Raw genomic sequence first — 23,750 nt, forward strand, 5'->3', positions numbered from 1 at the left:
ATTGATTGTCACTCACTGTTGCTTCCTAAGTGGACAATTTGATTTCACAGAAGTGTGATTGACTTGGAGATACATTGTGTTGTTTAAGTGTTCCCTTTATTTTTTTGAGCAGTGTATATATATATATATATACAGTAATTTCCTGAGCTCCCTCTAGTGGTGACTGTATATATCTGTATGTAGTAATCTCCTGAGCTCCCTCTAGTGGTGACTGTATATATCTGTATGGAGTAAGCTCTAATCTCCCTCTAGTGGTGGCTGTATATATCTGTATGCAGTAATCTCCTGAGCTCCCTCTAGTGGTGTCTGTATATATCTGTATGTAGTAATCTCCTGAGCTCTCTCTAGTGGTGGCTGTATATATCTGGATGCAGTAATCTCCTGAGCTCCCTCTAGTAGTGGCTGTATATATCTGTATGTAGTAATCTCCTGAGCTCCCTCTAGTGGTGGCTGTATATATCTGTATGCAGTAATATCCTGAGCTCCCTCTAGTGGTGACTGTATATATCTGGATGCAGTAATCTCCTGAGCTCCCTCTAGTAGTGGCTGTATATATCTGTATGCAGTAATCTCCTGAGCTCCCTCTAGTGGTAGCTGTATATATCTGTATGCAGTAATCTCCTGAGCTCCCTCTAGTGGTGACTGTATATATCTGTATGTAGTAATCTCCTGAGCTCCCTCTAGTGGTGGCTGTATATATCTGTATGCAGTAATCTCCTGAGCTCCCTCTAGTGGTGACTGTATATATCTGGATGCAGTAATCTCCTGAGCTCCCTCTAGTAGTGGCTGTATATATCTATATGTAGTAATCTCCTGAGCTCCCTCTAGTGGTGGCTGTATATATCTGTATGTAGTAATCTCCTGAGCTTCCTCTAGTAGTGGCTGTATATATCTGTATGTAGTAATCTCCTGAGCTCCCTCTAGTGGTGGCTGTATATATCTGTATGCAGTAATCTCCTGGGCTCCCTCTAGTGGTGGCTGTATATATCTGTATGTATTAATCTCCTGAGCTCCCTCTACTGGTGGCTGTATATATCTGTATGCAGTAAGCTCCAGAGCTCCCTCTACTGGTGGCTGTATATATCTGTATGCAGTAATCTCCTGAGCTCCCTCTACTGGTGACTGTATATATCTGTATGTAGTAAACTCTTTGCATGTTGCATTTGGAGCTCTATATCAGAAAAATTACAATCTGACCACTATAAAAATTTATTTAGAAATTAATCAGAACAGAATGGGGACCTAGAAATAGCATTATGTTCAAAGATGGAGATTCCCTTTCTGATGTCCATACATCATGTCCCCACCTTGTTTGTCTCAGGGCAGCAGCTGTGACTTACCTCCTCAGTTATTCTTGTATGTGATGTAAGTGGCTTTTACAGTCTTAGGCCACTTCAGCGCTGACAGCTGAGATATACAGTATGCTGCCTTTTGTCATGGTAAACCATTGTCCGCGCTTATACATATTTATGGCCTCCAGTAAGGCTGTTATCAGGAGCATTGCATTTTTTGTTGAAAGGACTTGCAGCCAAAATATGCAAAGAGGTATGTCCCAGGGAAAGGGAATCATCTTGTTAGCGCCACCTTGTGGAAGTAGCTGCCTAGGAGTCAAAATCGGACTTTCAGATATAGCAATGAATATAGCCATGCCAAATATCCATCTACAGACAGTTCTTTCGGGGTGCTTGTCCCGATCCGTACAGAGTAGGATTCCGACCGGTTGGGTATGTTGGCTTGGATGCAGCTTAGGCAGGGTGCTGGGTCTCCTTTAAGAGAGCAGCTGTGTATGGAGACCTACTGGAAGTACACATCAGTCTCTTTAAAGAGACCCGGCCTAAGCCATCGCACCTGGCCAGCTAGACTCCTACTGCATACTGACAAGGGGCAAGTACCCAGAATCAGCTGTCTACGCTATATGGCCTGCCTATATTCCTTTGTCATATCTCAAGGCTTGTTTAAAAGTAGGTGGTGCTAGCGAGATGGTTCACTTTTCCTTGGAGATAGCTATCTGCATGTTCTATTCCCATGGAGCATTACCTATAAGCAGGGGCGTGACGATCGCGGTCGCAGGGGGTGCGACTGCGACCGGGCCCGGCGCGGGCCCGCTGTACTAACATGTAATGAAGCGCTGTGACGGGGCCCGGCATGAAGTACAGTGACAATGCCAGGCCCCGTCAGGGCGCTCCATTACATGTTTAATATGAGGCAAGGTGGGGGAGGTTTGCGCAGAGGGGGGAGGAGGAAGAGGGGGGACGCACGCACTCACTGACATACACTCGGCCCGGCAGTTCTTGTTCTTGTCTCCAGATCATCAGTGAAGCAGGGGCTCTAGAGCTCCCTCTGCTGGCCGCACATCGCGCTGTGGGAGGAGCTCTGAAGGCCCGGGAAACTGCCTTCAGTACAGCCAGCAGCGCGATGTGAGTGTGGCAGCGCAACATCAGGGAAGAGGGTAAGTATGTGTTTTATTTTTAGTTTTTAACACTGCAAACTGGGGGCAAAGGGGAAGGGGGGGGGGTTGATGGGCACAACTAGAGTGAGGGGGCAGAAAAGTGGGCATCTCTACTGAGGGGGCACCTAATCTGCCATAACTACTGTGAGGGGGCACATATAAAGGCATAACTATGAGGGGGCACATATATCAACTACTGTGAGGGGGCACATAATCTGGCATAACCACTGTAGGGGGCACATATCTGGCATAACTACTGTGAGGGGGCACATATCTGGTCATAACTACTGTGAGGGGCACATAATCTGGAATAACTACTGTGAGGGGGCACATATCTGGCCATAACTACTGTGAGGGGGCACATATCTGGCCATATCCACTGTGAGGGTCACATATCTGGGCATAACCACTGTGAGCGGGCACATATCTGGGCATATCCACTGTGAGGGGCACATATCTGGTTCTAACTACTGTGAGGGGGCACATATCTGGCATAAATACCGTGAGGGGGCACATATTTGGCATAACTACTGTTAGGGGGCACATATTTGGCATAACTACTGTGAGGGGCACATATCTGGGCATAACTACTGTGACAGGAACAAAGGTGGGCATAACTGCTGTGAGGGGCAACAAGAAGGACATAACTTTTGTGAAGGGACCACAAGGTGGGCTTAATTACTGTGAAAGGCAACAAGGTGGGCATTAGTACTGTGAGGGGCCACAATGTGGGCATTAGTACTGTGAGGGGCCACAATGTGGGCATTAGTACTGTGTGGTAGCACTTAGGGGAAATGTCCTAAATTACCCTGCTATACATTGGCATGGCTCAGTCTTACAGGCCAGCACAGCGCCCCCTGCTGGTAGTTTCATAGGGGCAGTCACCATCCCTTCCTTATGTGATTATTCTTTTTCTCTATCACCACAGGGACCTTGTTCTGGATCCAGTGGACATCACGCCGACGCCAGCGACACCCTGGATGAGGTAGGACCAGATTTTATTAGGACTGGGTGAGTGTAGCCATGCATTGGGCTTAGGGCTCTTTCACACGAGCGGATCCTGTGCGGGTAATCTGCTGCGTGAAAGAGAGCCAAGCCCCGCTCCGGACAGCAGAGACACTGAGCAGTAACATGACTGATAATGCTCTCTACCCCTCTGTGATCTTTTTACTACAAAATCACGATGACAACTTTATCTCACTGAGATTTTGTACTAAAAAGGTCACAGGGAGGCACGGAGCATTATCAACCATGTCTCTGCTGTCCGGAGTGGGGCTTGGCACTCATTCACGCAGCGGACTAGCCGCACGGGAAAGAGCCCTTAGTAAGAAAATCTGCCGCTTCTTTGTAAAAATTGGGGGGGGGGGGGCCCGATCCAAAGTTTGCACTGGGGCCCATAACACTCTAGTTACGCCACTGCCTATAAGTCTCCATACACAGTTGGCTTCTTTAAGGATATCCATCACCCCGCCTAAGTTGTAGCCAAAATGATAGACTGTTGCAGTATTGACCACTATAATGATTAACATGGAGATAATAATTACTGCATAGCAAATAGCCAAGGTTCCTTCAGATCTGATGATCGCCAGCTAGTTATTGACCCGTTTATTAGATTTTAGGTTTTAATTAAAGTTGATTATTACATGTTGAATTAATTTCCATGGCCTTTTCTCAAGAAACCTCCTACACGTCTGTGTGCAGCAATGAAACCAGTCATTCAGTAATTCAGGGTGAGGAGGGTTGAAAGGAGCCATAACGCCCCTTACTTAAGCACTATGGGACACCACGGGCTCACCTTCATCATATATCCACACAGCAAGGACTGGGATAGTAGACATAGATATGCAGATTGCCTTCTTCCGCCCCCAGTAGCCAACTGTACATCTAGAACCGCTGGCGTATTGCAAAGATACAGTCTCCTGAGTGCCATTTCTTTTAACCAGCAAAGGGCTGTTCCTGGATTATCGGCAGGTCAGCCCCTGGTGTAGCAGAGGATCCTCGACACAATAATGGGGCCCCGTGATCCAACTATTCCAGAACTATCCCCTTTTCCAAAACAACATATGGTGCAAGGAGGACAGGATTAAAGGGGCTGTCCATGATATTAAATAAAATATCAGATATGTACCTATTTCATTCCCAGTGCCACAGGTGTTCCCTGTGATGTCATCAATACAGTGGACACTGCTGCAGTCAACCACTGGCAACATGTGGCACATGTACAGTGTCCCACTCTGTGTTAGGCCTCATGCACACGACCGTTTTTCGGGTCCGCATCCGAGCCGTAGTTTTTGCGGCTCGGGTGCGGACCCATTCACTTCAATGGGGCCGCAAAAGATGCGGACAGCACTCAGTGTGCTGTCCACATCCGTTGCACCGTTCCATGGCCCCGCAAAAAAAATATAGCATGTCCTATTCTTGTCCGTTTTGCGGACAAGAATAGACCTGTCTACAATGGGCCGCCCGTTCCGTTAATTGCAGAAGGCACGCGGGCGGCTTCCGTTTTTTGTGGATCCGTGATTTGCAGACCGCAAAAAACGGCACGGTCGTGTGCATGTAGCCTTAGAAGTGGGCCCCTAAACCTTTTATAATGTCATGTCATGATATGTCAATATTGTCTGTAATAGCTGCAAATTCCTAATAACAGGCTGGCAACTGCATTACACCCAGTCACCACTAGGTGGTGCCATAATATCATATATATATATACAGGGAGTGCAGAATTATTAGGCAAGTTGTATTTTTGAGGATTAATTTTATTATTGAACAACAACCATGTTCTCAATGAACCCAAAAAACTCATTAATATCAAAGCTGAATGTTTTTGGAAGTAGTTTTTAGTTTGTTTTTAGTTTTAGCTATTTTAGGGGGATATCTGTGTGTGCAGGTGACTATTACTGTGCATAATTATTAGGCAACTTAACAAAAAACAAATATATACCCATTTTAATTATTTATTTTTACCAGTGAAACCAATATAACATCTCAACATTCACAAATATACATTTCTGACATTCAAAAACAAAACAAAAACAAATCAGTGACCAATATAGCCACCTTTCTTTGCAAGGACACTCAAAAGCCTGCCATCCATGGATTCTGTGAGTGTTTTGATCTGTTCACCATCAACATTGTGTGCAGCAGCAACCACAGCCTCCCAGACACTGTTCAGAGAGGTGTACTGTTTTCCCTCCTTGTAAATCTCACATTTGATGATGGACCACAGGTTCTCAATGGGGTTCAGATCAGGTGAACAAGGAGGCCATGTCATTAGATTTTCTTCTTTTATACCCTTTCTTGCCAGCCACGCTGTGGAGTACTTGGACGCGTGTGATGGAGCATTGTCCTGCATGAAAATCATGTTTTTCTTGAAGGATGCAGACTTCTTCCTGTACCACTGCTTGAAGAAGGTGTCTTCCAGAAACTGGCAGTAGGACTGGGAGTTGAGCTTGACTCCATCCTCAACCCGAAAAGGCCCCACAAGCTCATCTTTGATGATACCAGCCCAAACCAGTACTCCACCTCCACCTTGCTGGCGTCTGAGTCGGACTGGAGCTCTCTGCCCTTTACCAATCCAGCCACGGGCCCATCCATCTGGCCCATCAAGACTCACTCTCATTTCATCAGTCCATAAAACCCTAGAAAAATCAGTCTTGAGATATTTCTTGGCCCAGTCTTGACGTTTCAGCTTGTGTGTCTTGTTCAGTGGTGGTCGTCTTTCAGCCTTTCTTACCTTGGCCATGTCTCTGAGTATTGCACACCTTGTACTTTTGGGCACTCCAGTGATGTTGCAGCTCTGAAATATGGCCAAACTGGTGGCAAGTGGCATCTTGGCAGCTGCACGCTTGACTTTTCTCAGTTCATGGGCAGTTATTTTGCGCCTTGGTTTTTCCACACGCTTCTTGCGACCCTGTTGACTATTTTGAATGAAACGCTTGATTGTTCGATGATCACGCTTCAGAAGCTTTGCAATTTTAAGAGTGCTGCATCCCTCTGCAAGATATCTCACTATTTTTGACTTTTCTGAGTCTGTCAAGTCCTTCTTTTGACCCATTTTGCCAAAGGAAAGGAAGTTGCCTAATAATTATGCACACCTGATATAGGGTGTTGATGTCATTAGACCACACCCCTTCTCATTACAGAGATGCACATCACCTAATATGCTTAATTGGTAGTAGGCTTTCGAGCCTATACAGCTTGGAGTAAGACAACATCCATAAGGAGGATGATGTGGTCAAAATACTCATTTGCCTAATAATTCTGCACTCCCTGTATATATATATATATATATATATATATATATATATACAGTATAGAACAGGCCAGTCACAGGAAGAGAGCTTAGTGGAGGGGAGGAGAGAAGTAAAGTATGTAGCTGCTGATGTGTGGCCCCTGCAAGAGGGCAATATAGAAAAACAATCAAGGCCAAGGTTACTGGATCCTTTCTGTAGTACCACTGTCCAGCCAGTGACGAAGTGGACTTTTGTGTGTTAAGACAACCTGTTCAAAGAATGGAGCAGAAGAGTGATGCCTGCCGCTAGGGAGACCGCCCGGTTGGTTGTAAAGTTCGGATCAAGGTCCAAGTACCGGAAGTCTGGGTTATTGGAGGCAAGCCACAGCTAAGGAAAGTATCTCTCTCACACCAGCCAAACCTAAGCCTGTATTAACCAGCCCTACCGAGCTTGTTGTTGGGATTTGCAGCTCAGCATTCTTTATTGTGAACCAAAGCACTACTACTGGATTATAACTGCCTCAAGGCAATTATTCAAGTCAAGTTCCAGTTTGTTTAGTAACTCCTGACTCTCTCCTTATTCGTCACTATGCTCCATTGCACCTCATGAACACTAGGGACCCTGCCTCCACGGCACCTTAAAAACCACACCACCAAGGGCACCTCAACCGCCATCTGGCGAGAGTCCCTGAACAACAGTGTGTGCCTCGAAAGGACTGGTGCTGTCCTTCCATTCACTGCACGCTGGCCCAGGGAGCGCTACAGAACTGTGAGTAAACTACTACTACCCCCTTCGGCCCACCATAACTCACATATTGCCCCTGCGGCCCAGTCGCTGCACATGACCACTGAGGCCAGGGATGTAAACCCAGGCAACCCCTTTAAAGGGGTTATCCAACCCTACAAATGCCCCCCCCAATGCCCAGGCCCCACACACAGACCATCGCGGCATGCTATTGGCTAGGGAGGAAGCTGTCTTACATTTAGAAGCGGTGGTGGATCCACCAAAGTTATGTAGAGGCCGGAGCCTCTGCATAACTTCGCCAATCCACTGCCAGCTCAGGGGTTTCATAAGACCGGCATCTAAAAAGTGGGACTTAATAAATGTGTCCCTTTATGTTTCGATTCTTCATCATTTTCATGATATGTGCTTGCAGTCATTGAACAAGGACACCCTTTTTTTCCCATTCAGATGCAGTAAACCTGTTCATACCTAGTACTACTACTAGTCTAGACAATGCTCTTGTCACGGGTGAAGTTTGCAGATAGCTGGAACTTATGAATAAACGAGCGACTGGCTTGATCCCAAACTAAGGAGCTTATAGGTGAGCCCTATAAAACCCTAAGAGCTCTCCCTGACTGCTATGCACATGCAAGGGTCTCGATGGTAGACGATTGCATGCCCACGTACCTAAGTCTGTGTGACACCTGAAAACCCTATAATAGTGAGGGGACACGACCACCAGCTCCCTGCACTTAATACGGACGGAGTCAGGGTCACCTAGAATCAAGCCAGCAAGGAAACACAATAAAGTAAAGGACTTATCTCAGCAAACAGCAGAAGCAGCCTCCAGCAGTGAACACTTCATCCAGGAAGTAATATAAACCGCAAAGTGAGGCAGTATGGGAGGGAATATAAAGGAAGACGATTAGTCTAAATAAGTGACACCTGGCAGAAGGAAAGGAGATGAGAAAGTGAAACCAAAACAAAGAACATCATACAAGAGGTAGAGAAGAACGTCTGCAAGACCTTCTCACAGAACTGGCGGTGACAGTACCCCTCCCTCTACGGGTGGACTCCGGACACTCAGAGCCCACCTTCTCAGGATGAAACCTATGGAAAGCCCTGATGAGACGAGTGGCCTTAATGTCCGCCACTGGGACCCACATCCTCTCCTCAGGACCATAACCCTCCCAATGAACGAGGTACTGAAGAGAACTGCGGATAATGCGAGAATCCACAATCCTAGAGACCTGAAATTTAAGATTACCATCAACAATAATCGGAGGAGGAGGCAAAGAGGAGGGTACAGTGGGTTGGACATAAGGTTTTAATAGGGACTTGTGAAAAACATTATGGATCTTCCAAGTCTGAAGAAGATCAAGATGGAAGGCAACGAGATTGATGACGGACAAGATCTTGTAAGGCCCAATAAACTTAGGACCCAACTTCCAGGAGGGAACCTACAGTTTGATATTCTTTGTAGACAACCACACCAGATCACCCACATTCAGGTCCGGACCAGGCACACGTCTCTTATCCGCCACACGCTTATATCTCTCACTCATCCTCTTCAGATTACCCTGAATCTTTTGCCAAATAAATGACAAAGACGAGGAAAATCTCTCCTCATCAGGTAAACCAGAAGAGCCCTCTCCAGAGAATGTCCCAAACTGCGGATGAAACCCATATGCACCAAAAAAATGGTGACTTATTAGAGGACTCCTGGCGACGGTTATTTAAAGCAAAGTCAGCAAGGGACAAAAAAGAATACCAATCCTCCTGATTCTCCGCCACAAAACAGCGCAGATATGTCTCCAGATTCTGATTGACGCGTTCGGTCTGACCATTCGACTGCGGGTGAAAAGCAGAAGAGAACGACAACCGAACCCCCAAACGAGAACAGAAGGCCTTCCAGAATCTGGAAACAAATTGTGTGCCCCTATCAGAAACGATGTCTAAAGGAATGCCATGCAATTAAACAATATGATCAACAAACGCTTTAGCATTGGGTAACCCAGGAAACCCAGCGTCTTAGCATTGGGTAACCCAGGAAAGGGAATGAAATGTGCCATTTTGCTAAAATGGTCCACTACCACCAGAATCACAGTCTTCCCCGAGGAACGAGGCAGGTCCGTAATGAAGTCCATGGACAGATGCGTCCAAGGACGGGAAGGAATGGGTAACGGGAGGAGAGAACCCGATGGCCGTGAATGAGGGACCTTGGCACGAGCGCAGGTCTCGCAGGCTGCCACAAAACCCTCAACCGTCTTACGAAGAGCCGGCCACCAGAATCTCCGAGCAATGAGATCCACTGTGGCTCTACTCCCCGGGTGCCCAGCAAGGACAGAATCGTGGTGCTCCTTAAAAACCTTGTGTCGTAAAGCGAGAGGCACAAACAACCTCCCAGGAGGACAAAGATCAGGAGCCTCTGCCTGGGCTGCCTGAACCTCTGCCTCCAAATCAGGATAAGGAGCAGAGACGACCACCTGTTCAGCCAAAATGGGACCCAGGTCTTCAAAAATCCCCCCTCCCGGAAAACAATGTGACAGGGCATCCGCCTTCACATTTTTAACCCCAAAATTAAACCTAGAAAAGAACGAAGACCATCTGGCCTGTCTCGGGTTCAGACGCTTGGCCGATTCCAAGTAGGCCAGATTCTTATGGTCGGTAAACACAGTAATAGGGTGTCTGGTTTCCTCTAACCAATGGCGCCAGTCCCCAAAAGCTAATTTGATGGCCAACAACTCCCTATCTCCCACATCGTAATTTCTCTCTGCAGAGGATAGTTTCCTTGAGAAAAAGGCACACGGTCGCCATTTGGCAGGAGAGGGACCCTGAGATAAGACCGCACCCACACCTACTCTCTTAAATACTAGAAAAGGCTTTAAGCGCATCTACCGACCACGAGGAAAAATCCACCCCCTTTTTAGTCATATCAGTGAGTGGCTTAACAACAGAGGAGTAATTCAAAATGAACTTTCAGTAATAATTGGCAAAAACCGCATCAGCGCCTTCTGATTCTCAGGAAGCTCCCAATCAAGCACAGCGGGGACCTTCTCAGGGTCCATCCGAAAACCAGAAGCGGAGAGAAGAAAACCAAGAAATTGAATCTCCGGAACCGCAAACACACATTTTTTCAGTTTAGCGTACAATTTATTCTCCCGTAGAATCAGCAAGACCTGACGTAGGTGGTCCCGATGAGTCTTGAAATCAGGAGAAAAAATCTAAATGTCATCTAGATACACCAGTACAAATTTCCCCATTAAATGATAAAAAATGCTGTTCACAAAATGTTGGAAGACGGCCGGAGCATTTATCAAACCAAAGGGCATAACCAAATTCTCGAAAATGACCCTCAGGGGTATTGAAGGCTGTCTTCCATTCGTCCCCTTCACTGACCCTGACTAGGTTGTATGCCCCTCTTAAATCCAACTTAGAAAAAACGTTAGCCCCAACAATCTGGTTAAACAGGTCCGGGATCAGAGGAAGCGGATATGGGTCACGAATCGTGATACGGTTCAGCTCCCTAAAATCCAGACAAGGTCTTAAAAAAGCATCTTTTTTCTTAACAAAAAAAAAACCAGCGGCAACAGGTGACTTCGAGGGTCGGATGTGTCCCTTTCTCAGGCTCTCAGAGATATAAGTACGCATAGCGACTTTTTCAGGTTGGGAGAGATTGTATAATCGTGATTTTGGCAGCTTGGCGCCTGGCATGAGATTAATAGGGCAGTCATACTCCCGGTGAGGGGGCAACTCCTGGACACCACTCTCGGAAAACACATCTGAAAATTCTGAGAGAAAAGATGGCACAGTCTTGGTAGAAACCTCTGAAAGACGCCGTGAGGCAATTCTCTCTGCAAAACTCACTCCAACCATTTATTTGCCTTGCTTGCCAATCAATGGTGGGGTTATGTTTAGTGAGCCAGGGTAGCCCCAAAACTAGAGGAGTAGGTAATCCACTTAGGACGAAACACGACATATCCTCAACATGAGCGTGACCCACAGTCAAACGGATATTGTGAACTATGCCCTTTAACGATCTTTGAGAAAGTGGAGCGGAATCGATAGCAAAAACAGGTATATCCTTTTCCAAAGTGCATTCCTGGAAACCATGCGTTGTTGCAAATTGATTATCAATGAGATTGACAGCTGCTCCACTATCTACAAAAATCTCACAATGTTCTTGCTGTCTAGCGCCACCCTGGCAGGTAGGAGAAAACGGGAACTACAAGCAAACGGCAAACCTTCAATTTCCGCATTAACCTTGCTAATAGTAGCAAATGGAAAGGTTTTAGAGTTTTTTTTTGTTTTGTTTTGTTTTTATTACCCTCAGAAAACTTCATGAATCTCCTAGAGGGGCAAACATTAGCTAAATGATTTATACCCCCACAATAGAAACAAACCCTCCTCTGAGAGCTGAATCCTCTACTATCAGAGGCAAGCAAACCCAGCTGCATGGCCTCCTCATCAGAGGGGATTGAGAGAGACTGAGACACCTGCGCACTGAATGAGACAGCCCCACTGTCCTTGGGCTGAATATGACAGGAAAGAGTAGACTCCTCTCTCTCTCTCTCTAAGACTCCTGTCAATACGAACAGCTAGAGAGACATGGCTGACTCTAATGAGGCAGGTATCTCATGAAAAGTGAATGCATCTTTCAATCTTTCGGAAAGACCATGGCAATATTGACATTGGAGTGCAGCATCATTCCAACCAGTATCAGCTGCCCATCTCCGAAATTCAGAACAATATATCTCTGCGGAGTGTTTACCCAGGCATAAAAAATGCAGTTTAGATTCAGCCAGAGCAATACGATCCGGGTCATCATATATCTGCCCCAGGTCTACAAAAAATTCATCCACCGATCGGAGGGGTCGTGCCCCCACCGGCAGCGAAAAGCACCAAGACTGAGCGTTATCCCTGAGCAGCGAGATGATGATCCCCACCCTCTGCTCCTCATAACCAGAATTAGGGAAGTAGGCGAAAATGGAGTTTGCAAGCCTCTCTAAAGCGAAACAAAAACAAAATTCTCACTACCCCCGGAGAACGTATCCGGAAGCGAGATCTTAGGCTCGGAACAAACTCCATGAACGCAAGCAGAACCGGTCACCTGAAACTGAGACACAGTTTTACGGAGATCTGCGACCTCCAGCGAAAGACCTTGTATGAGGTCAATCAAGGCTGAAACTGGATCCATGCTTAAGATGGTTATGGCGGTTTATAATGTCACGGGTGAAGTTTGCAGATAGCTGGAACTTATGAATAAACGAGCGACTGGCTTGATCCCAAACTAAGGAGCTTATAGGTGAGCCCTATAAAACCCTAAGGCCTCTTTCACACGGGCGTTGCGGGAAAATGTGCGTGTGCGTTGCAGGAACATGCACGATTTTTCCGCACAAGTGCAAAACATTGTAATGCTTGAGATCGGTGTTCTGTAGATTGTATTATTTTCCCTTATAACATGGTTATAAGGGGAAATAATAGCATTCTGAATACAAAATGCATAGTACAATAGCGCTGGAGGGGTTAAAAAAAAAAATTAAAAATTAACTCACCTTAATCCACTCTTCTGTCTTCTTTCTTTGCTGTGTGCAGGAACAGGACCTGTGGTGACGTCACTCCGGTCATCACATGGTCCATCACATGATCCATCACCATGGTAAATTATTTTTTATTTTTTTTAACCCCTCCAGCGCTATTGTACTATGCATTCTGTATTCAGAATGCTATTATTTTCCCTTATAACCATGTTATAAGGGAAAATAATAATGATCGGGTCTCTATCCCGATCGTTTCCTAGCAACCGTGCGTGAAAATCGCACCGCATCCGCACTTGCTTGCGGATGCTTGCGATTTTCATGCAACCCCATTCATTTCTATGCGGCCTGCGTTACGTGAAAAACACACAAAATAGAGCATGCTGCGATTTTCACGCAACGCACAAGTGATGCGTGAAAATCACCGCTCATGTGAACAGCCCCATAGAAATGAATGGGTCGGGATTCAGTGCGGGTGCAATGCGTTCAACTTATGCATCGCATCCGCGCGGAATACTCGCCCGTGTGAAAGGGGCCTAAGAGCTCTCCCTGACTGCTATGTACATGCAAGGGTCTTGATGGTAGACGATTGCATGCCCACGTACCTAAGTCTGTGTGACACCTTAAAACCCTATAATAGTGAGGGGACACGACCACCGGCTCCATGCACTTAATACGGATGGAGTCAGGGTCACCTAGAATCAAGCCAGCAAGGAAACACAATAAAGTAAAGGACTTATCTGAGCAAACAGCAGAAACAGCCTCCAGCAGTGAACACTTCATCCAGGAAGTAGTATAAACCGCAAAGTGAGGCAGTATGAGAGGGAATATAAAGGAAGACGATTAGTCTAAATAAGTGACACCTGGCAGAAGGAAAGGAGATGAGAAAGTGAAACCAAAACAAAGAACATCATACAAGAGGTAGAGAAGAACGTCTGCCAGACCTTCTCACAGAACTGGCGGTGACAGCTCTGTGAGCTAAACAGCCTGGACTCCAGACTGATACATTGTTACAAACTAGCAGAGTTGTATCCAGTGTAGACAATGCTCTGTGAGCTAAACAGCCCGGACTCCAGACTGATACATTGTTACAAACTAGCAGAGTTGTATCCAGTGTAGACAATGCTCTGTGAGCTAAACAGCCCGGACTCCAGACTGATACATTGTAACAAACTAGTACAGTTGTATCCAGTCTAGACAATGCTCTGTGAGCTAAACAGCCTGGACTCCAGACTGATACATTGTAACAAACTAGCACAGTTGTATCCAGTCTAGACAATGCTCTGTGAGCTGAACAGCCCGGACTCCAGACTGATACATTGTAACAAACTAGCACAGTTGTATCCAGTCTAGACAATGCTCTGTGAGCTAAACAGCCCGGACTCCAGACTGATACATTGTAACAAACTAGCACAGTTGTATCCAGTCTAGACAATGCTCTGTGAGCTAAACAGCCCGGACTCCAGACTGATAAATTGTAACAAACTAGTACAGTTGTATCCAGTGTAGACAATGCTCTGTGAGCTAAACAGCCCGGACTCCAGACTGATACATTGTAACAAACTAGTACAGTTGTATCCAGTCTAGACAATGCTCTGTGAGCTAAACAGCCCGGACTCCAGACTGATACATTGTAACAAACTAGCAGAGTTGTATCCAGTCTAGACAATGCTCTGTGAGCTAAACAGCCCAGACTCCAGACTGATACATTGTAACAAACTAGCACAGTTGTATCCAGTCTGGACAATGCTCTCTGAGCTAAACAGCCCGGACTCCAGACTGATACATTGTAACAAACTAGTACAGTTGTATCCAGTCTAGACAATGCTCTGTGAGCTAAACAGCCCGGACTCCAGACTGATACATTGCATCAAGCGAGCAGAGAGATTTCTGTAGCTGCTGCTGTGTTTAGTTCACATTAATGTATATTTTGTCTTATTTGCTACAATGTAACTCAGTTTTCTAGTAAATCTTTCTATATGAAGACTGCACCTGTCAGATACTAATTACCGGTATATAATTTACGAGACGGTAGCTGTCAGGGGCGTGCAGTAGGTATGTAACCTGTCACACGGGGATCCTTGTGTGATGTAAAACAAGGAGTCTGACGGAGGGTGAAGGTTGGGGCAGACGAGAAGCTGTACACACATCTGCATGTGATTGACTTGTATTGAGTATATACTGTAGATTACTCCGGATTATCGAACTTCTCTTCATGTCTATTAGAATCTTCCACATGAATATCTCAGCTTCACAAATCCCTGCACAGATCACAACCTGGTTCACTGCCCAGATGTCAGATTTACAATTGATTAAATTGAATTACTGGACCTTTATATTCTGGAGAAGTGAGACTAATGAGTCATGATTGAAAAGGTTTCCAGACTGACTACATGAATCTCAACATATAATTAACACATGTAATAAGCTGTAATAGACTTCTGCCGGAAATAAAAGTGATAATGCAATCAAAACATAAGCGGGCATCACTCACTAAAAAGCACAATGGGGTTAAAGTAGGGGCACCCATATAGTGCAGTCGTTCGTATGCACAGGGGTACAAAGGAGGTATGCCCCTCACCCCCATTGGCCACAGGTGGTTCTAAAACAATCATGCTGCTTCTCTCACCCCCCTACCCTTTACAGGCGGATCTCTCAAACATTACATTGCATTATTATAGTCAGATTGTTTTCCTCTTGATTCCTTCTCTGCTCAAGATCAGCAGGGGTGTAACCATAAACCCCTTCATTACTCTGGATCACCAAGGATGCTGCCATTAAACCCTTCCCTTCCCAAGACCAGCAGGGATATAATAATAAACCCCTTCATTACTCCAGATCACCAAGGATGCAACTATTAAACCCTTCCTTGCCCAAGACCAGCAGGGATATAATTTTAAACCCCTTCATTATCCTAGATAATTAAAGATCTTACCATTAACCCCTTTGCTGCAGTAGACCACCAGGATATAACTCCATTATTACAACAGATCTTAAAGAATGTTACCATTAAACCTTTTGCTGCCGTAGACCACCAGGGATGTGACCATACACTCCATCACTACCCTAGATCACAAAGAATGTTACCATTAACCTCTTTGATGCCCTGGACTACCAGGATGCAACCATTAACTTCTACATTACCATAGATCTCAATGGGTGTTGTCATTAGCCTCTTTGCTGCCCCAGACCATCTGGATGTAACTATAAACCCCTTTACTACTGTAGATCACGTAAAAGTGACCATTAACCACCTCTGTTGCTCTAGACCACCAGGGATGTGACCATTATCCCCTTAATTGTCCTAGATCACTGAAACAGACATTGGGTATAAAACCACTTTGCTAACCAACCAGTTTGACTTAGGGCCAGACCTTCTGGCAGTCCCTTGGTATTCACCCAGCTTTAACGCCTATACAGGGATCTGGACTTCACTGCAGGGGAGCCATCAGGTCGCTACTTCTTGGAATAGGCCTGAAGTGGTTGACAGCTGACCCAATGAGGTCAGAGACACCGGTCTGAAGCACAGAGGGCTCAGGCAATACTCATAGTCAGGAAACAGGCAAAGGTCAGGGCTGTCGGAGTTTGTGCATATCCGTAAAACTAGTCTGAGGTGAGGGCAGGCAGTAATTGGTCACAATAGTTGACAGGCTGAAATCAAGTTGAGCAGTGGAGAGTCAGGGTTGGTAAACAGGCAGAGATCATTACATAGGCAGACAATCAGAAGAACACTTTCACTTGATATTAGCACACTAGATGATCTAATGATCAGGCACCTTCCTTCTTTAGAAGGTGCCTTATAGACCCACAGATGGTCAACCATAGACTATTGCTGACTGTTAAAGGGCCAGCACACGTGGTGCTCCCTAAGAGGGAGGAACTTTACTAGCAGGCAGCAGCCTGCAGGCAGGACACACATAGAACTGGAGGAACTGAACTCTCTGGACCCTGGCAGTATTGGCAGCAGGAGGACAGTGATAGATGCTGCACCCATGCCTGCCATGGACAGCAGGATGGCAGCAGGCATGGAGTGCTTCCATACCAATCACAAAAGATGTTACCATTAACCCCTTTTCTGCCCTACACCACCAGGAAGGTAACCATGTACCCCATTACTACCCTAGACCACAAAAGATGTTACCATTAACCCCTTCACTCCGCTAGACCACTATGGATGTAATCATTAGCCATTTATTTCCCTTGATCACAAAGGGTGTGACCATTTTCCTGTTTGCTGCACTGGACCACCAGGGAGGAATGCAACTATAGACCCCTTTAATACCAGAGATATTATTCCTGCTGGAAAAATTATTCCGTTTTACTTGGAGAAGATGCAATTTGCAGTTATGCACTGATCATCCACAGCTTTAATTTTTTTTTCCAACTTAGATTTTATTTTGTTTTGTGAATATTTTCGTTTGTCAAAAACAAATTGTTTTGTCAAACAGCAATGTAATGAACATACATAAACTAACAAAAAGAAAAAGAAGAAAAAAAAACACAAATTTTTTTAAAGAAAGAAATCCAGGACTACGGTATAAAGGCAGTAGCGGTAGGCATGAGTCCCAGGGCTGCCAAATCTTTAAGAACTTTTCCCCCGTGCCCCGCTGGAGGGCACCTAGATATTCTGAGGAGCAAATGTCCTGGATCGGAGTATACAGGTCGGATCTAGAAGGAGGAATGAAAAGCTTCCAGAGCAGGGCAATGAGGCACTTTGTGGCCGTTAGGATATGGAGGAGCAGCCTGGCGTCCTTACCCCCTAGCGTCTCCAGTACCACATTCAATAGAAGTACCATCGGGTCCCTCAATATGCATACATTTAGCGTTTTCTGAGCTCACCTGCATCTAGTAGGGTATTATCTCCAGGCATGTCCAGAAAACATAGTATAAGGAAGCCCCTGGTCGGGAGCATCTCCAGCAGACATCTGGCAATACAGGGTTTAGGGTATGTAGCAATTCTGGTGTATTGTGCCAGTGTGTGAGAATCTTTAGCTGGTTTTCCCTGTAAGTTATGCAAGAGAAGCTAGAGTGTGCCCTCTTCCAGATACAATGCCAGGTCTGTGGTGGGAGCTCCATTTGCAACCAGTTCTCCCATTTCCGCATGAAGAAGTGTTTAAAATCTGCAGGATATTCCAATGAAATCAGAATCTGAAATATATCAGAGATAAGTCCTCTAGATGATGGAACATGGGTACATACTCGTTCAAAAGGGGAGAGGGTCTGTAATAATTAAGGATTCTGCGGTATTGAAATGCCACAGTATGTGGCAGGAAGAATTTAGCCTGGAGATCCTCAAAAGATAGAATCCTGGTCGAGAAGGGGTCCTTTAGGTCAGCAAGGTGACATAATCCTGCAGCTGTCCACGGTCTAACCATCCCCGCTCCTGAGCTATCCGGTAAAAGAGGAGTAAAGAGAAATAGCGTAAGGGGTGAGCGGGGTGTGGCAAGGCCATATCTAATTCTGCTTCTGTACCAAATCTCCCTAGTGAATGCCATTGGGCTGAGCAATTCAGAAGTTGGGGTAGTTGGGGTAGTTGGGGTAGTTGGGGGGGGGGGGGGGGAATCAAGGACCCCAGGTGAGTTGGTGGCTTCAGTCCACCAGTTATATGAGTATAGTGTAGACCAAGAGGCAATATGCCTCAGGTGAGTCGCCAAGTAGTATAATTGTATGTTGGAAAGTGCAAGCCCCCCTTTGGAGATCGTTGCCATCAGAGTCTGCTATGCGAATCGGTGGCGCCTATAGTTCCAAACAAAGTTTATTTATGCAGATTCAGTCGAGCGAAGGATCGCGGCTGGTACCCTCACTGGGAGTATTTCAAATAGATATAGAAATTTAGGGAGGGTGGACATTTTGGCAAATCCAACACTGAACCAGTTTCACGAAACGTAGCAAGCAGTTTGCTAACTGTAGCATGGGAGATGGGTGGTCTCGTAGGGTGTCTTGCATTGAAATCTGCTGCAATGACCCGGTTACTGCGTTCACCAGACATCAACACAATTTCTATCCGCTCCTCACGTGTTAACCTCGGCGACATGTCAATGGCTGTAAACAAAGAGAAACTTGTAAATAACTCATGAAAGAATAAAGTTACGTTAAAACCAAGCACATCATTATTTTTCTTGTGAAATTCCCAATAAGTTTGATGTGTCACATGACCCTCTTCCTATTGAAAAAAACTAAACTTGGATTCAAAATGGCCAACTTCAAAATGGCCGCCATGGTCACCACCCATCTTGAAAAGTTTCCCCCCTCACATATACTAATGTGCCACAAACAGGAAGTTAATATCACCAACCATTCCCATTTTATTAAGGTGTATCCATATAAATGGCCCACCCTGTATATTAGAAAAATATTCCCTGTCCCTATACATGAGCAAAAAATTATATAGATATGACAAAAAACTGTTTGGAAAAGATCAAAGATTACAATGTAGAACACATCTGAAAAAATGCGTCAAATAGTCTTGATTTCGCCACAAAATCCTAAACATGCGGACAAAAAATACACCACCCCAGAGTGTCATAGTTTTAAGCCATTTTGTACGCCAAAAAAAGGGGCGCACATGTTAAATGTGTCCTCAAAAAAGCCGTACCTAAGTGCGCCTAAAGAACTTTTTGTAAAATCAGAAAATGTCGCAGGTGTCGCAAAACACAACAAAGTTAATAAATTCTGCAGACACAAAAAACAAGGGTATCAAGGAGAGAATATGACAAAAAGTGGCACAGACACTTTAGTAAATGTGCTCCATTAACCTGAAGAGTCAAAAAAGGCTACTTACGCAAAATTGCCCCGCCGCAAAAAAAAAAAACATTTCCCCTGCATTTAATAATTCCCTTAGGCTTCCATGTAATATCTTCATCTTCTGTTTTGACTAAAAACACACAGCAAAAACACACAGCGCTACGTCTGAGTACACCTTTATTGAATGCAAGTAATAGGTGGCATAAAGAGTTAAAAGAAAATAAGTTTTACGTGGGAATTGCTCCACAGGTCTGTTGGGGGTTTCTCTTTGGAATTCAATATGCTAATAATATTCCAAAATAGGTGACAAGAATGGAACCCGCCGCAGAAAGTCAGCATGACATGAAGCCGATTCTAGGACCTTATTCATACTTTACAGCTTTTGTGCAGGTTTTTTTTAATCTCCTAAAGGTTTATAGGGAGTCTTCATAATTCTCCTTTTTTAGAAGCGATCCTAATATTAGCACAAAATGCATCCAAAAACATGCTGGATGTGCGGGGCTCTGGATTTGCCATCGGGCATCATATTACGGGTACTGTATGGTATATTTATTTGTCCCCGGAGGGCGCCGAGGTGAGGTCAGCCGAGCCTCTTTGGATTTCCTCCATGGAGATTCCAGAACAATGGACAGGTCCAGACTCATCACCTCTTTTTGTAAATCGAGTTAAAGATTAATAAGGTGTCTATGAGAGCTGGGGGGGGGGGACACGGCACTAAATGTTACGAGAGGCTTCATCAGTCATGCGTTGCCCCCTGCGTCATGCAGAACAGTCTGCTAAGCATCTGCAAAGCTTAAATGGGTATTCCAGAATTTCACCATTGATATTCTATCCTCAGGAAAGTCCACCAATATCAGATCAGCGGGGGTCTCACACCCCATACCACCACCGATCAGAGGTTCTGTAGTAGCTCCGGTGCCGTAACTGCACAGCTCCATCCATTGTGTAGTGGACGGAGCTGGTCATAGAAGTGAATGGGGCTGAGCGCGATACCAAGCACGGCCACTATACAATGTACGGCACTGTGCTTTGTAAGCGCGGAGAAGACCATGGCGCTTACAGGAGAGCTGGTGCCTTTTCAAACAGCTGATCAGCAGGGGTCTCAGGTGTCGGACCCCCACCAATCAGATACTGTAAAATCCCGGAAAACCCCTTTAACAAAATTGGAATTTAAAAACAGTGGAAGAAAAAAGGGGCATCACTGGAGACACATGGGACAAGTAAATTAAAATAAATTGTATTAAATAAAAATAAAAAAATGCACCTTTTTCCATTGAAAAAAAAAAACTTTTCAATGGAAAAATTGCAAAAACACAATTCCCTCAAAATATTTGCTATCATCACATCTGTAACAATCTACACTACACAGTTATGTAATTTATCCCTTACGATCAACGCCATAACAAAAAATTGCTACCATTGAAAAGTACAAGCCATCCTACAAAAATTAAGCTATCACACATCTCTGTAGAACGAAAAATAAAAGTTATTGGTCTTGGGATGTGGTGATGCAAAAACTGTTTCTTTTTTTTTATTCTGTGGGGGAGATTTATCAAACTACTTTGAAGTTGGACATTTGTGGACATTTGCCCCTGTTTCTCTTATGCAAAGTCATTAACTCCTTACTTTATTTCACTTTAAAGGGTTAACTTGCACTGAATTATGCTGTTTATTACCGTGTAGCTGCCTTTTATACACTGCCTGTCCAAAAATAAAGTCGCCACCTGGATTTAACTAAGCAAATAGTTATGAGCCTCCTATTGGATAATTACTGCATGGGCGATTATCTTTCAGGTGGCAATAAGTTATTTAACCCCAACTGGTGCAATGAGTTGCTTCTCATTTCTTAAACAACCATGTCGAAAGACACATCTCGTGGTCGTGAAAAAGATGTTAGTCTGTTTGAGAAGGGTCAAATCATTGGCATGCATCAAGCAGAGAAAACATCTAAGGAGATTGCAGAAACTACAAAAATTGGGCTAAGAACTGTCCAACGCATTATTAAAAACTGGAAGGATAGTGGGGACCCATCGTATTCGAGGAAGAAATGTGGCGGGAAAAAAATCCTGAATGATCGTGATCGGCGATCACTTAAACGTTTGGTTCATGAATACTGAGAGACTGTTAGGACTTTCTACCTAATAATGAGAAGCTGGTAATTTTCCACAGTTACCCTAAGGGTTAAAGAAGATTATGCTTTGGAGTGAAAAAGCCAGACTTGTTTACCACTGAAACCAGACAGACTGACCTTTTGAATGTCTGGTTTTAGCTCTGTTAGTATGTCTGGAAACTTGTTTTTGTCTGGAAAAACTGCTCTGTCATTGCCATTGAGTATTATTAAAATTCTAATGTAAGTCTATGACAGACAAGAGTTGTAACATTGTAATTGTTTGTGCTGAGTTTCTCCACTCCACCCCTCCCACTAGATGGTTCCAGTATCGCTAGAAATGGTATATAAGGAGAGCAGTCAGAGCCTGGAGTGTCTTGCAGCTAGGGAGTAGGACCAGTGCTTAGAAGAGAAGACTCTGCCAGACTACTGAGTGACCAGAAGAGGACACTGAGACAGGGATACTCTACACAGATCCTGGGTCACCAGACTTTGTCCAGGGTACCAGCCTTCTGAGAGAGAGAGAGAAAGAGAGAGAGAGAGAGAGAGACACAGGTAGCTCCGGCCTTTTCTCAGCATCAAGCCCTTCTTTTGCCAGGAAGGAGACTGGAGAAGCCAGCTCAGTGCACTGCCTGTATTGTTTTGCACCTGAATCCCTCCAGTAAAGAGGCATACTAGTTACTACAGACCCTGACTCTCTAGACTTATTTCCCATTGGGGTGCACCAAGTCTTACCATCCCTTCCAGAGAGCAGCAACAGGTGGTGACACCTCACCGGTGTCCAGGGACCCAGCGTCCTGTTGGGGCCACAACCAACCCTGGCACTGCAAGATATCAAAAGTTTAGATAGGCGGGGGCTCTCAGCAGTCAGAACCCCACCATCTCTAGAACGAGGGGATAGAAGCGCTTGCTTAGTGCGCTCTTTCTCCTGCGAGATGGGCCCATAGTCTTTGCATTGAAATGGCTGGGGGAATATCAATAAACACTTCATTAAAACATAATATCTAAATATAAATATATAAAATATATGAACTTAAACCAATATGTGTAGGATAATTAATAAATTGCTAACTTTTCACAGTCACGGTCCCTCTTATGCACCCGATTGCGGAGCTCACGCAAGGGGGGAGGGGCTGGATTAAATTCATACAATGCGGTAGGAGTTGTCCATTCCTAGTGTAGATTATTAATAGTTTCAGATGCAGTAGTAATTTATAGTAGTGTTAGTTTCAATTATATGTCAATTGATACTGAGTGATTCATATAGCGAGGTTGCAGCAGCAAGAGAGAGGTTTTATGTCGCAACATGCAGAGTAGATCGTGCTATAGAGCATCTTACCAGCACCCTGATTTACTCATTCAGTCGTACGGCATACAGACAATGTCAGGGAAGATGGTGCGATCCTATTTTGTCTGGCGCTGGCTTTGCTCCTCTCCCCGCTGTTGTTCGCTGATTGCTGAGGCTTGCAGTTCGCGCTGGTGCCAACACAATTCCTTGCGCCAGCGGAGTAAAGATATTAGAGCGCCAATCTCTGACGCTTCTATATTATAATGGAATGTGTTTTCTCCTCTCAGTATGTCAATATCACAATTGTACTAGGTGAGTCAGTACTGCAACTTGTTTCGTCATCACCAGAACCGTTTCGAAACTGTAGGTTTCTTCCTCAGTGGTTAAAACAATAAGGCAAAAAGGGAACTATCGCTCCTTATATCGAGCTAATGCAACATAAAAAAAACTGGACCGGACCGTGTGTGTTATTATCTTGCAATTACACAATTTTCTACTTTTAATTGATAACATACATTTTATATAAACTTAAAAGCATAGTATATAAACAAGGTTATCAAATAAACTATAAACATAAAATAGGTGGTAAAAGTATATAAACTAGACATATATAAGATAAACAAATAAAAATGAAAAAATACAAAAGATACATAGAAAAAAAAAATTGTAG

Source organism: Bufo bufo, chromosome 2 (assembly GCF_905171765.1).
Source record: "Bufo bufo chromosome 2, aBufBuf1.1, whole genome shotgun sequence".
Taxonomy (NCBI): domain Eukaryota; kingdom Metazoa; phylum Chordata; class Amphibia; order Anura; family Bufonidae; genus Bufo; species Bufo bufo.